At 54.7% G+C, this 11,277-nt stretch overlaps 1 long non-coding RNA gene across 1 annotated transcript; it reads left to right on the forward strand.

The window, feature by feature from the left end:
• Positions 1-295: 295 nt before the first annotated feature.
• LOC118605464 lies at positions 296-2,521 on the forward strand. Its single transcript, XR_004952170.1, has 2 exons — positions 296-465; positions 739-2,521. It is a non-coding gene; the product is annotated as an uncharacterized LOC118605464 (long non-coding RNA).
• Positions 2,522-11,277: the final 8,756 nt, after the last annotated feature.

Here is an 11,277-nt window from a genome sequence, read left to right on the forward strand (position 1 = left end):
CGTTCAGCCGCAAAGACCGGTCTCAAAAGAGCCTACGCACCTGGCCCCCAACCCCGGCACGGCCTCATGAGGGCGCTCGCGGCGCCTATAACCCTCCAAGCAACGAGAGGGTTAAGCTTCCTCGCAGTACTTGCCGCAGTAAGTGGAAAGGAAAGAAGTGTCAACTCTGTTCTCACCACAGCGGGGCTGTCGGATGGCACCTCCCCCCGCCCGGCGCACCCCGCCCGGCCTGCTCCCCCGCCCTCCCCTCGGAGCGCGCGCGCACACACCTCCCACCGTTTTGCCCAAATTATTTTCGATCCCGGGAGACTCCGGATGCCAGACGCGCTCCGCGGCGGCGGCGGCCGCCGCGCCTGATTCATTGCGCCAAAGCTGCAGATGCGACCTCCCGCCTGCGCCCTGTGCCCTGGCCTGCGCCGGGCTGCGTGCGCGCCTGGAGAGATTGGAGTGGGGGGGTGGCAATTTGTAAGCGCTCTCCCTACCCAAGAAGCGGGCCCCAGCCCCCTGGGCCAGGTCCCCAGTCCCCAGCTTCCCGGGCTGCGCTAATTAGCTTCCTCGGGGGGCGCCACGCGGCGTGAGGGGCAGCAATTTCCCGGCTGGGCTGTGGGGGAAGCGCTCCCACCGCCTGGGAAGGTGAAATGGGAAACTCGATTCAAAGAGAGCTTTCCTCCCCCCTCCCGCCAAGCGCCGTAGAAAACGGGTTTGAAATTCCTCTTTTTTTTTTTTTTTTATTTATAGTGCACCGTCTCCATGGAAACCGCGGAGGAGGTCACGGTAGCTGGGCCCCCGCGCGTCACCCCGCGCCTCGCCGGCTGCAGACGCCCGGATTGCGGCCTCCCAGGCGCCGCGGCCCGCGTGGACTCTACTCCGAGTTCCCCGCCCCCGCTCCACACTGCCCGCGGCTTTGGCCATATGATGGTCTGGTCCCAACCGGAAACCGCGCACCTGGGCACCCGTGCGCTAAGCTGTGCCTCTGTCCTCGGGCTCTGGCACGCGGAGATGCGCCAAGAAACACGTGCCCAGCTCCGAGACACGAACGTGTGCTGCAAGACGCCGCCGAGGGGCTCACTGCACTTGTGAATGCCCTGGGGAATAGACCTATGTAGACGCACGACTCCAGAGCTCTGGCTAAAACGCGACGACCTGTGGTTAACGCGGACTCGGGAGTCAGCCGAGTCCAGCCTAAGTAACTTACTAGCTATGTGACTTCGGCCAAGTCACAACCTCTCTGCGTCTCAGCATGCTCTTCAGTAAAATGGAATTGTTGTGAGACTTAAGACAGAATACGTTAAACGCTTAACTCTATGATAGTCACGTGGTTCCGGAAAATGGTAGCGTAATTGGGGTCATTTTTTCCAGGCTGGGAAAGCCAAGGCCCAAAAAGTATTGTTCAAGGGCGCGGTCAGCCTCGGGGCTGGAAGTTACACCTTGGGAGCTCCCCAGATCCTCAGCCTAGACTCACAGGTGGGAGGGGAGGAGACGCGTGCGGGCTGCGCACTGCCTGGGTCCGCCTAGGGCGCAGCGGGCGGGGTTGGAGTCTCCGGAGCTAGCCACATCCGCACCCGGAACCCTGGAAACGGGGCTCCCCGCAGCGCCCCCCTTCCCCCGCCCCAGCACCATTAGCAACAGGCCTTCCAGCCCTCCCTCCCAGGGCTGAGGCCGCACCTGCCCCACCGGATGGCCGCCCCGGGGCCAGGCCGTGCCCCCCACCGCGCTCACTTCCTCCCGGACCCCAGAGCCCCGTCGGGCTCGCAGGGGGAGGGGACCGGGCCGCCCCCGCCCCGCCAGCTTCCCACAGCCTGAGCTGCCCGGAGCCAGGGAGGCAGGAAGTCTCAGAGCCGGGGCGTGGAGGCGGGGTAGGGGCAGGAAGTTGGGGGTGACTCTCCCAGAGACCCCAGACGGGGCCCCGGCGTGGGAGCGGGGTAGGCGGGCGCATGGGGATTAAGGGCGCCCCCCTCCCCTGTAGCAGTAGGCCATGTGACCCCGGCCGGAGCGCCCCGCTGGGTGAGGGCGGAGGCCGCTACCTCTGGCGACCCCCAGCAGCGCTCACGGGGAGGGAGGGGCTGCCTTTGTCTACTTTGCCGCAGAGGCAGCCCCCCACAACCCCTCCCCCTGCGCCCCGCCGGGCCCTGCACAGCCCGGGTTTTCCATCCGGCCCGGCTCGACTCGGCAGCTGTCAAGGGACCGAGCTGACCTTCGCGAGCAGGGAGTTTCAATTAGCCGCAGATCAGATAAGCGGGCGGGCCCGTCTCTCTGGGCACCGCGGGGGCGCAGCCCCGCCCCCGCCACGCCGCGCCAAACGCGCTCCAGATGGGAACAAAGATGAGGACGCAGCTCCACCTGCCTCCCCGGGGAGGGAGGAAGAGGAGGCCCCGCCAGGAGAAGCTTCCCACCGGTGGAAGGGGTTGCGGTGCCCTCCCCTGCCCGTCTAGGATCTCATGCTGGGGCAGGGGTCTAGCCAAGACGATCTTTGCGGCTCTGCTTGCCTTCTGCACTGCGGAGAGGTGTCTGCCGCGCTGACCTCATCCCCAAGCAGGCATCATGCCCTCCCTCCCTCGAAGGGCGCCTTTTGCCATCTCTGATCTCATTCACAGCGCTCCCTGGGAGGCTGAAAGGAGACAGAGCTCAACAGAAAAGGGAAACTGAGGTAGAGAGGAGCCAGTACTTCTTGATCCAGGTCACACCAACGACCACATTCTTTCAGATGTTTATTGAGTACCTAATAAGTGCCAGGCAGTGTTTAGACTATGGAGACACCAAAAAACAAAAATAGTTTTGCCCCCAGCCTCATAGGACTTAACGTTCTAATTCAGGGAGATAGACTATAATCAGGTAAACAAATAGTTGAATAAGAGCATTTCAGAGTCTGAAAAGCCATGAAGCTATCGAAATAGGTCATGCGAAACTGACTTCAGGGAGGGGACCGTATTAGCTATGGTAGTCAAAGAGGGCCTCTCTGAAGAGGTGACATCTGCAATGAGGCTTGAAAGGCCAGGAGGAGCCAGCCAAGCAAAGGAGAGGGTGTGGAGCATGGCACTGTGGACATGACTCAAAGGGAAAGTAAATAGAGCAGGGGGCTTTGCAGAGCAGGTGAGGTGTCAGGGTTTATGCAAAGTGGGTTCTAAGCTGGGAGTGACATGGTCCAACTTAAATTTTTAAAAGATCCCTCTGGCTACTGTATAGATCAGAGGAAGGCAAAGGTGCAAGCAGCAAGATCAGGGAAGTGGGGGAGAGGGTGAGGCTGGAGAGAAAAAGTGAAGGTGAGGTCACTGGATCAGTGATATATTTTGGCAGATGAAGTGGACGTGAGGGTGAGGTAGAACAACAGAAGCTTGGTGAGAGAGGCAGAAGTTGAACCCAGGTAGGCCTTTGGGAGCTTGAAAGCTACTTAGACCTGAAGGGTAAAGCCACCGAGCAAGAATCCCAAGGTTCAAATTCTGATACTGATAGTCACCAGTGAGTGACCTTAGGGAAGCGTCTCTATCAATTTCCTTGAGCATTTTAAAAGAAAAGGAAGATTGGCATTGTAAGATTTGAATATGATATAACATGAAAAGTTTATCACAGAGCCTGATAAAGGATAGGTGCTTAATAAATTTTGGATAGTATTGTGGATGTTGTTGCTACTCCACTCACCCCCCTCATATGCAGCTGACACTTGGTGCGAGAACCTTCCCCTGGCCTTTCCTCCCCACCTACTCTGGCCCTGTTTCATGTGCTCCTCTTCCTGTCTCCCATAACACCTTCGTTTGGAGGGCAGTTAAAGGGGTGAAGTCCTTAGGAAGAGACCCAGTCCTTGTTCCCTAAACTGGGGTCCCTCCTCATCCCAGGACTCCAACTCACCATCCTAGGGTAACCCTCTGAGCCCCTCAGTGATCTCGAGATTAGCCTGCCCTCCCTGCCTGCCAGAACAGTTGAAAGATTCAGTATCATTCATTCAATCAGTTGAGTGAACCTCCAGACAAGGCTGTGGTGGGGACAGAGAAAAGAAAACCCAGGCCCTGCCCTCAGGCAGATGCTCAGACAACGCAATTGCATTTGGTTCTGGCATTTTGTGCTCTAGGAGCTCAGAGCAAATAAACAGAAACTTCCAGAGATGAAGTACCTTGCCCAAGATCACACAGTGATTAAGTGATGGAGCTGGGAATCAAACCCAGGTCTGGCTGAGGTCAGAAGAAATTTAACCATTCTGCTACTTAGTCTCATATGCTGCTAAATGCAAGGATGTCTCCAGAAGGCCTTCACCCAAAGTCCTGTGAAGATAGATTTTACCCTTACTTCCCTTACTTGCACTGTGTGCCTGCATATTCATTTGTACCCCAGCTTGGTGTCAAGTATATAGTAGGTGCTCAAGAATTGCTTGAACAACATAGCATCCTCTTGGCAAGCAGACCAGATGCCTGCCCTCACCTCCACACCTCCTCTTGGGCTCTGGGCCCCCTATAGCCCATTTCGGAGCCTGTCAGAGCTGTTGACTAGAAAAAGAAAAGTTCTAGTTTGCATAATATTTGCATCTGCTTTGCATGCTGTTCACACACATCGAAATGCACAGAGGTCAGGCCCTGGTACCCTACTCTCCCTCCTGGAATTCCCCCCACACCCAATGACCTAGAATGGGAGTGAGGGTTTGGGGAAGTATCATTTAGGGTCCCCCTAAGCTTTTCTGCTTCCAATGATGTTGAAGGCAATGATGGGAAGATTCTTGCTGCCCTCTCCCACCCTCCTCTTCATCCCTTCCTGGGGGAAGTGTGGTGGGTCAGGGCAGGGAAGCCAGTGGTACATGCTAATATGAGCATATGTGCGCAGTTACACACACACACACGCACGCACGCACGCACGCACGCACAGAGCAATGCAGCAGGAAACATCTGGGGTCTTGATGCCTGCCACCCCATGACAGAGGTTGAGCAGAAGAGAAAGGAGGAGGCTTCTCTGCAGTGCTGCTGCTGCTGCTGCTGCTGATGATGATGACTGGGCTGCCCTCAACTGCACCCTCATACCCTAGCCTCTCCTCACATGGGACCTGTCTGCCTCCCCCACAGCCGACCTCACACCTACACACCCTTCTGATATGGCTGCTTAGGCTGGAAGGAGGGGAGAGGAGGGACAAGAAGAAATAGAGATGCAAGGACTGGAAGGAAGGAAACTGGCTCTGTGATTCTGGGGGAAGAGAGGATGTGTCTGTGCACAGCCCAGACTCAGACTGAACCTTTAACCAGGTCAGGACCTCCTAGACACCCTGGCATGGGGGTGTAGGAGGAGGGAGCTGCTGTGATTGCCCAATGCAGTGTGACCCACATGACTTAACACAGACCAATAATTGGAACACTGATTGGGCTCAGACACCTATTTAATGAGTGTCTTGGGGGCTGATTGGCCATGAGGTGTCACCAGTTGAGGACTGATTTGCATAGGTTAAGATTTCAGGCTTGGAGGCACCCAGAAGCTGAATGGAAACCAGAGATCCAAGAACTCAGAATGGTGGGCTCACCTAGGGTCCTTGGATGGATGGGAGGGAGTAGGATGCTTACTGAGTGACTTTGTGCCAGTCAGATAGTGGGTGCTGAGGGTGACACAGGGTGCCGACAGCCTAGCAGAGATCCTCAGACCTACAGACAACTGCACAAACACTGCCCTAGATGCCCTTCCTGGAAAATGCAGCACAGGGGCTGGACTTCGAAGGATTAGCAGAAAAAGTGACAAGGCAGTTGACTGAAGGCACAGTGGACAGGGACTGCTTCAGGGTGTCTAGAGACAGTAAGGGGAGGGAAGAAGGGAGAGGTAGGTAAGGCCTGGATTGTGCCAGACCTCGAATGCCAGGCTTAGGAGCCAGTACTTTGACAGCCAGGAGGAAGCATGAAAGGTAGATGCAGGCTGGAGGAGGAGGCTTTGAGATGCCCACCCTCACATCTCACACCTTACCCCTGCCCTGGGGCAGGGAAAGTGTCAGACTTGTGTGCAGGTCCCCAGTGCATCATCAACTCTCCATGCACCCACCACCCTGCAAATGTTGGGTTCTGCCTCTGCAACAGACTGAATGTTTGTGTTCCTCAAAATTTGTATGTTGAAATCTTAACCGCCACTGTGATGGTGTTAGAAGGTGGGGGCTTTGGGAAATGTTTAGGTCATGAGGGTGAAGACTTCATGAATGGGATTAGTGCCTTTATGACAGGGGTCCCAGAGAGCTCCCTAGTCTCTTCCACCCTGTGAAGATACAGTAAGAGGATGGCCATCTATGAACTAGGAAACAGGTCTTCACTGGACTGAACCTGCTGGCACCTTAATCTTGGACTTCCCAGTCTCCAGAACTGTGAGAAATAAATGTTTAAGCTATCCAGTCTATGATATTTTTGTCATAGCAGCCTGAATGGACTAAACCCCCATACGCAGGAGAGACTCCCTAGGATGAGCTCCCAGAGGAAACACCCACCCTGGTGCGGCCTCTCCTGGCCTGTTGTTCTTCTTCTAGTGTATGCCCCCATCACCAGACCATGCTCAGTGGAGAGACCTCCACAGTCATCCCCTCAGCCCTTACAGCTCTAAGGTCACAGGATCCTGGGGAAATTCCAGTTACTATAACTCACAGTCACAGAATCTCCCTGAGCCTCAGTTTCCTCACCTCAAATGGAGATAACACCAACTTTCTAAGATTCTCGTGAGAATTAAGTTAGACAACGTCCTTAATAGAATGCCTGAATTTCATTTATTTAATCATTCTCCATGTCTTCCATATGCCAAGCATTGTTTTAGGTACTATGGTTTCTGCAATAAATCATAGAAATGAGGTCCCCTGTCCTCGGGGCTTTCCATTCCAGAGAGGGAGAATGAATATAAACCACAAATATGTAAAGGAGAGAATTTTACATTATGACAATGCTGCGAAAATATAAATAGGATAATGTAACTGGAGGTTGGGGAGGGTGGTTTTGGACAAGGTGACAGGGGCCTTGTCTCAGATGTGTCATCTGAGCTGAGACCTGAATAATGTGGAGGAGTTAATCATAGCATAAGGCATAGAAAGGGTGTTCCATGGAGCAGAAACAGCAAGTGCAAAGGTCCTGAGGCAGGAAGAGCTTGCCCTGTGGGGAGGCTGGTATGGCTAGAGCAGACGGAGCAGGGAGGGCAGAGGTATGGGTACTGGGGGTCCTCAGGACTTGAGAAGTTTTAATTCCAAGGGCCATAGAAAACCATCGGAGGTTTTTAGCAGGCGCGCTGAGAACTGATTTAAACAGTAATTGTTCAGTAAAGGCTTGCTGTTGTCATTATGAGTAATACTACTACTACTAATAATAATAATATGAAGCTCAGAGAGGAATAGCAATATACCCAAGGTCACAGTGTCCCCATCCCAGAGCCCCTTCCTCCTTTGATTGGCCTTCCCCCTCCCCTGTGGATCCGCTCTGAGCCTGGCGGGAAGGAGGTGAGGACGGCCTCCTTTCCCTCATTCCCGCTCCTTCCCTCCGGCCATTTCCCGTGCTCCCGGCGCCTGCGTCCCAATTAGCCAGCGAGGCTGACGGCCTCGGCTCCAAATGACAGACACCTCCTGTCACCCCCTGACGGGCAAGGAGATTAACTCTGAGCGGCACTGGCTCCAAGGGACGACAGGAAGAGGAGAGGAAGGGGGAGGGGATGACTAGGCCTCCCCCCCACACACCAAGGGCCCTAGTGGGGCTGGAGGGAGCCCCTACTCTCAGAGAGGAGCATTAGCAGGATAGAAAGTCAGCCCCCATTCTCCTGATTGGCTGCTCCAGCCGGGCCATTGCCCCAACTTCCACCCGCAGCAGCTCTGAGGGCATGGACCCTGCCATGCCTGTGGGTGGTTCACAGCTGAATCCTCAGTTCTGGGCATAGAGAGAGTGGGTGCTCAGCAAACATTTGTAGACTGACTGTGTGAAGTACTTCTTTTCATGCAGTCTAATTCAATCCTCACAACATCCCCATTTTAAAGAACAGGAAACTAATGCACAGGGATGGAGAAACTGATTCAAAAATCACACAGATGGACTAGAATTTGAACTGACCCTGCCAAACACCAAAGCCAGGTGTCTAACCACTCCTTTCCCTAGGAGACAGCACATGCCATTTAGGAATTTTCAATCCACTTTGGGGCAATGAGACACAAGCCCTGGAAAAGGGAATTAACATAGCAGTTTTGGGTGTAGACTCTGAGTATTAGGTTGAGGGGCAGAAAGAAGTTCCAGGTAAAACTACTAGGTGAGTGGAGCCAGGAGAGGTGGGTACCGAATGGAAGTTTCCTAGCAGAGAAGAGGTGAGCTAGACTTCTAAACACAGGTATAACTAGTTAGGAGAGGGCAAGAGGAGGGTGTTCCAGGCAGAGAATTGCATGGGCAAAGGCTTGAAAGCAAAAATGGGCAAGGCAGGAATTCAAGTTGCTAGTGACAGCAACCCAACACACACTGCCATAAGCAAAACTGGAACCTTTTGGTCCATTCTGAGGCTCAAGTGGAAGAGTGTTTTGGCTTCAAGTACAAGGATCAGTTTCTCTTTGCTGGCTTCATTCAGGGATAGCTCTCCCCAAGTGGTGGTGGCCTCAAATTCTCATACCACCACCCCTCTTCCAATAATTTCAACGAAAGCCCCTGGGATTCCACCTAATTGGCCAGGCTCAGGTCACTTGTCCATTCCTAAACAAACTGTGGTCAATGAGTACAAGTCTGTTGATTAGCTAGGTCCCCCAGTACCAGGAGTAGGTGAGGTCCCTCTAGAGCCCTAACTGTGGTGGAGTAGCAAAAAGGTAGTCCCTGGGAGATGGGGCAAAGAACCAGAGGCCTGTCAACACTAAGACTCCCCAGTTTTAGGGCTGGATTCTGGGCCCTGGACGACTCCTCCATGAGCAGCCTGAGGGTCCCTACTCTCCCTAATTCCAAGAATTCTCACCTATGTAAATGACATCCACCAGGCCAGCTCTGGGCAGGTGAGGGCTTCAGGGAGACTCTTGATCCAGGGACCTGAGGGCCTTAAGGACTCCCACTGCCTGATCTGCTCTCATGTCGTGGATGTCTCTATGGGCCTGCCTGACCTCCCCACCCATCCTTCACCCTTAACCCAGCTACAAGTCTCCCTGAAGTTTGTTTCATTATTGGGGTCCTCGATTGCCTTTTACAAAGTCACCAGTTCTGACTGCCAAGAAAGGCAGTCTTACAAGCAGAAAAGACTATGGCCAGGTGCTGGAAAGGACTTCTATAGGGAGAGTGTTCCACCCTGTAGCTAGGGATGTCAGTGTTAGGAAGCAAAAGAAGAGGCAACAGCCAGGCCAGCCCCCAGATAAGGATGAAAGCTGCAGTAGCTCTTTCTAGAGCTAATGACTCTGGAGCTCATTCACCAGGAGAGGGGAGCACTGTACATCTGTCACGCTCAGTTTGGAGCATGGACTTAGAAGTCATACTGACAGAGATGCAAATTCTGAGTCAGCTAAGTAACCTTGGACTCGCCTTCTCCCGCCTTGATTTTCTCATCTGTAAAATGGGGACAGTGAAAGGCCCTTAGCCTGGAGCTCCCCACAGCTCTTTCTAGACCTACCTCAGTTTCTCCATTTGTACTTTCAGCCCTTTCAGGGTGGGTGACTTGGATGATCTCACTTAGGGGAGGACCCCTCCCATATCAGTCAATATGTGGGGATAGGGGGGAGCAAAGGCAGCAGGCAATGCCCAACCAATGTTTTCACCAGGCTGGGCGGGCAGCGCCAGGCAGGCGGGAGCTGGTCAGGTTTTTAATTGAACGCGATGCAAATGAAATGTAAATACCATGCAAATAAGCTCTTGCCAGGAGGCGCAGGGCTGGGAGCAGAGGGAGCAGGGAGGGGACTGCTGAGCAGGGGCCCTCCCCTATCCCCTTTACTCTCTCTCTCCCGTGGCTGCCCACGCCCACCCCCTGGTGCTGCCCACCCAGCCAGGCCATTATAATCTGGGAACAGCGGGCACTGCTCCCCCCACAGACCCCTTCCAGATCCACTTCCCTAACCCCGTGGCTCCTGGTGGTGGTGGTAGTGATAGGATGGATGCCCGAGGAGGAGCCAGGGATCCTGTGGATGGGGCCAGGCTAACACAGACACTCAGTCACACAGAAAGACCCACATGGAGACATGGACGGGACATAAAGATATAGATATGCAGACATTCACACTCCCTCTCAAGTCCCCTGCAACACTGAGACCCACACAGCCAGTCATACATAAATATATATACAATTGCACATTCAGTCACAAATATATCCATTGGGACAAATCGACCCAATCACAGGGCGCATGCATGTACACACACACACACACAGTCTGCACTGCCATGAGGACTGCAGCCTGAAGTCCCCGTGCTCACATGAGGTCAGGGCCTGGGGGAGTAGGAGGATGGGACAGGCACCCTGTGTGGTCAGAGTCTGGTGGTCTGAATGAGGCCAGATGAGCAGTAGGAGGTGAGGGGATCTTTCCTGGTGGCCTGGGCCCTTTGCCCACCCTCCGTCCCAAGAAATGTCACCATTCCCCAGGGCTCACAGCCACTAGATAATGCCAGGTGTTGGTCCATCCCCTACATCCTAGGGTACTAGGCCCCATCCTGGGATGTGGAATCCCCCTGTGGTTCCATAGACCCCACCCCACTCCCAGGCAGCCAGCCATTTGGGGGAAGTTGGCCCAAGTGACAGGGCCTGATCTGCTAGGTCAGGAATCTATGCCCCACCCTGTCAAGGCATAGGGAAGAAGCACAGGGGAGTGGGGGAAAGGCTGAGCAGTCTGGACAAACCTCCATTCCACCCAGGATCCACATCTGGGGGTGGTTCCAGCCCCCCCTCTGAGGTGACTCACACCCCACATTTAACTCTCATTAGCGCCTCTGAGCCCAGCTGGGAGGGACAACTGCCAACTTCCCTCAGCAGACAGGGAGCTCTGGGTGGGCCTCCTTCTTAGCCTCAGTTTCCCCCCAGGGGCCTGGCCCTGTGACAGGGGATGCGTGGGAGACCAGTGGCTCACAGTCCCCTCGTCTGAACTAGGGCTGTCCTCCACCCCAGGAATGAGGGACTGGGTGTGGCCTCTTTCAGGAAGCCCCGCCCCAGTCTCCCACCAGATGCCCCGCAGCCTTCGCTAATTCCCCACCCCAACTAGGACCCAAGGGGCAGGAAAGAAGGGCAGGGAGAGATAGTCTTGGATCTGCGGCTGGTGAATTTGCGGATGACCTGCTGCCAATCCGGACAGAGAGCCCTCCAACCACGCTCCCCTCCGCCAGGGCTTTAAATAGGGTGGGAGCAGAAGAATGAGGGCCAGAAAAG

Source organism: Rousettus aegyptiacus, unplaced genomic scaffold (assembly GCF_014176215.1).
Source record: "Rousettus aegyptiacus isolate mRouAeg1 unplaced genomic scaffold, mRouAeg1.p scaffold_m13_p_7, whole genome shotgun sequence".
In the NCBI taxonomy this organism is placed as follows: Eukaryota; Metazoa; Chordata; class Mammalia; order Chiroptera; family Pteropodidae; genus Rousettus; species Rousettus aegyptiacus.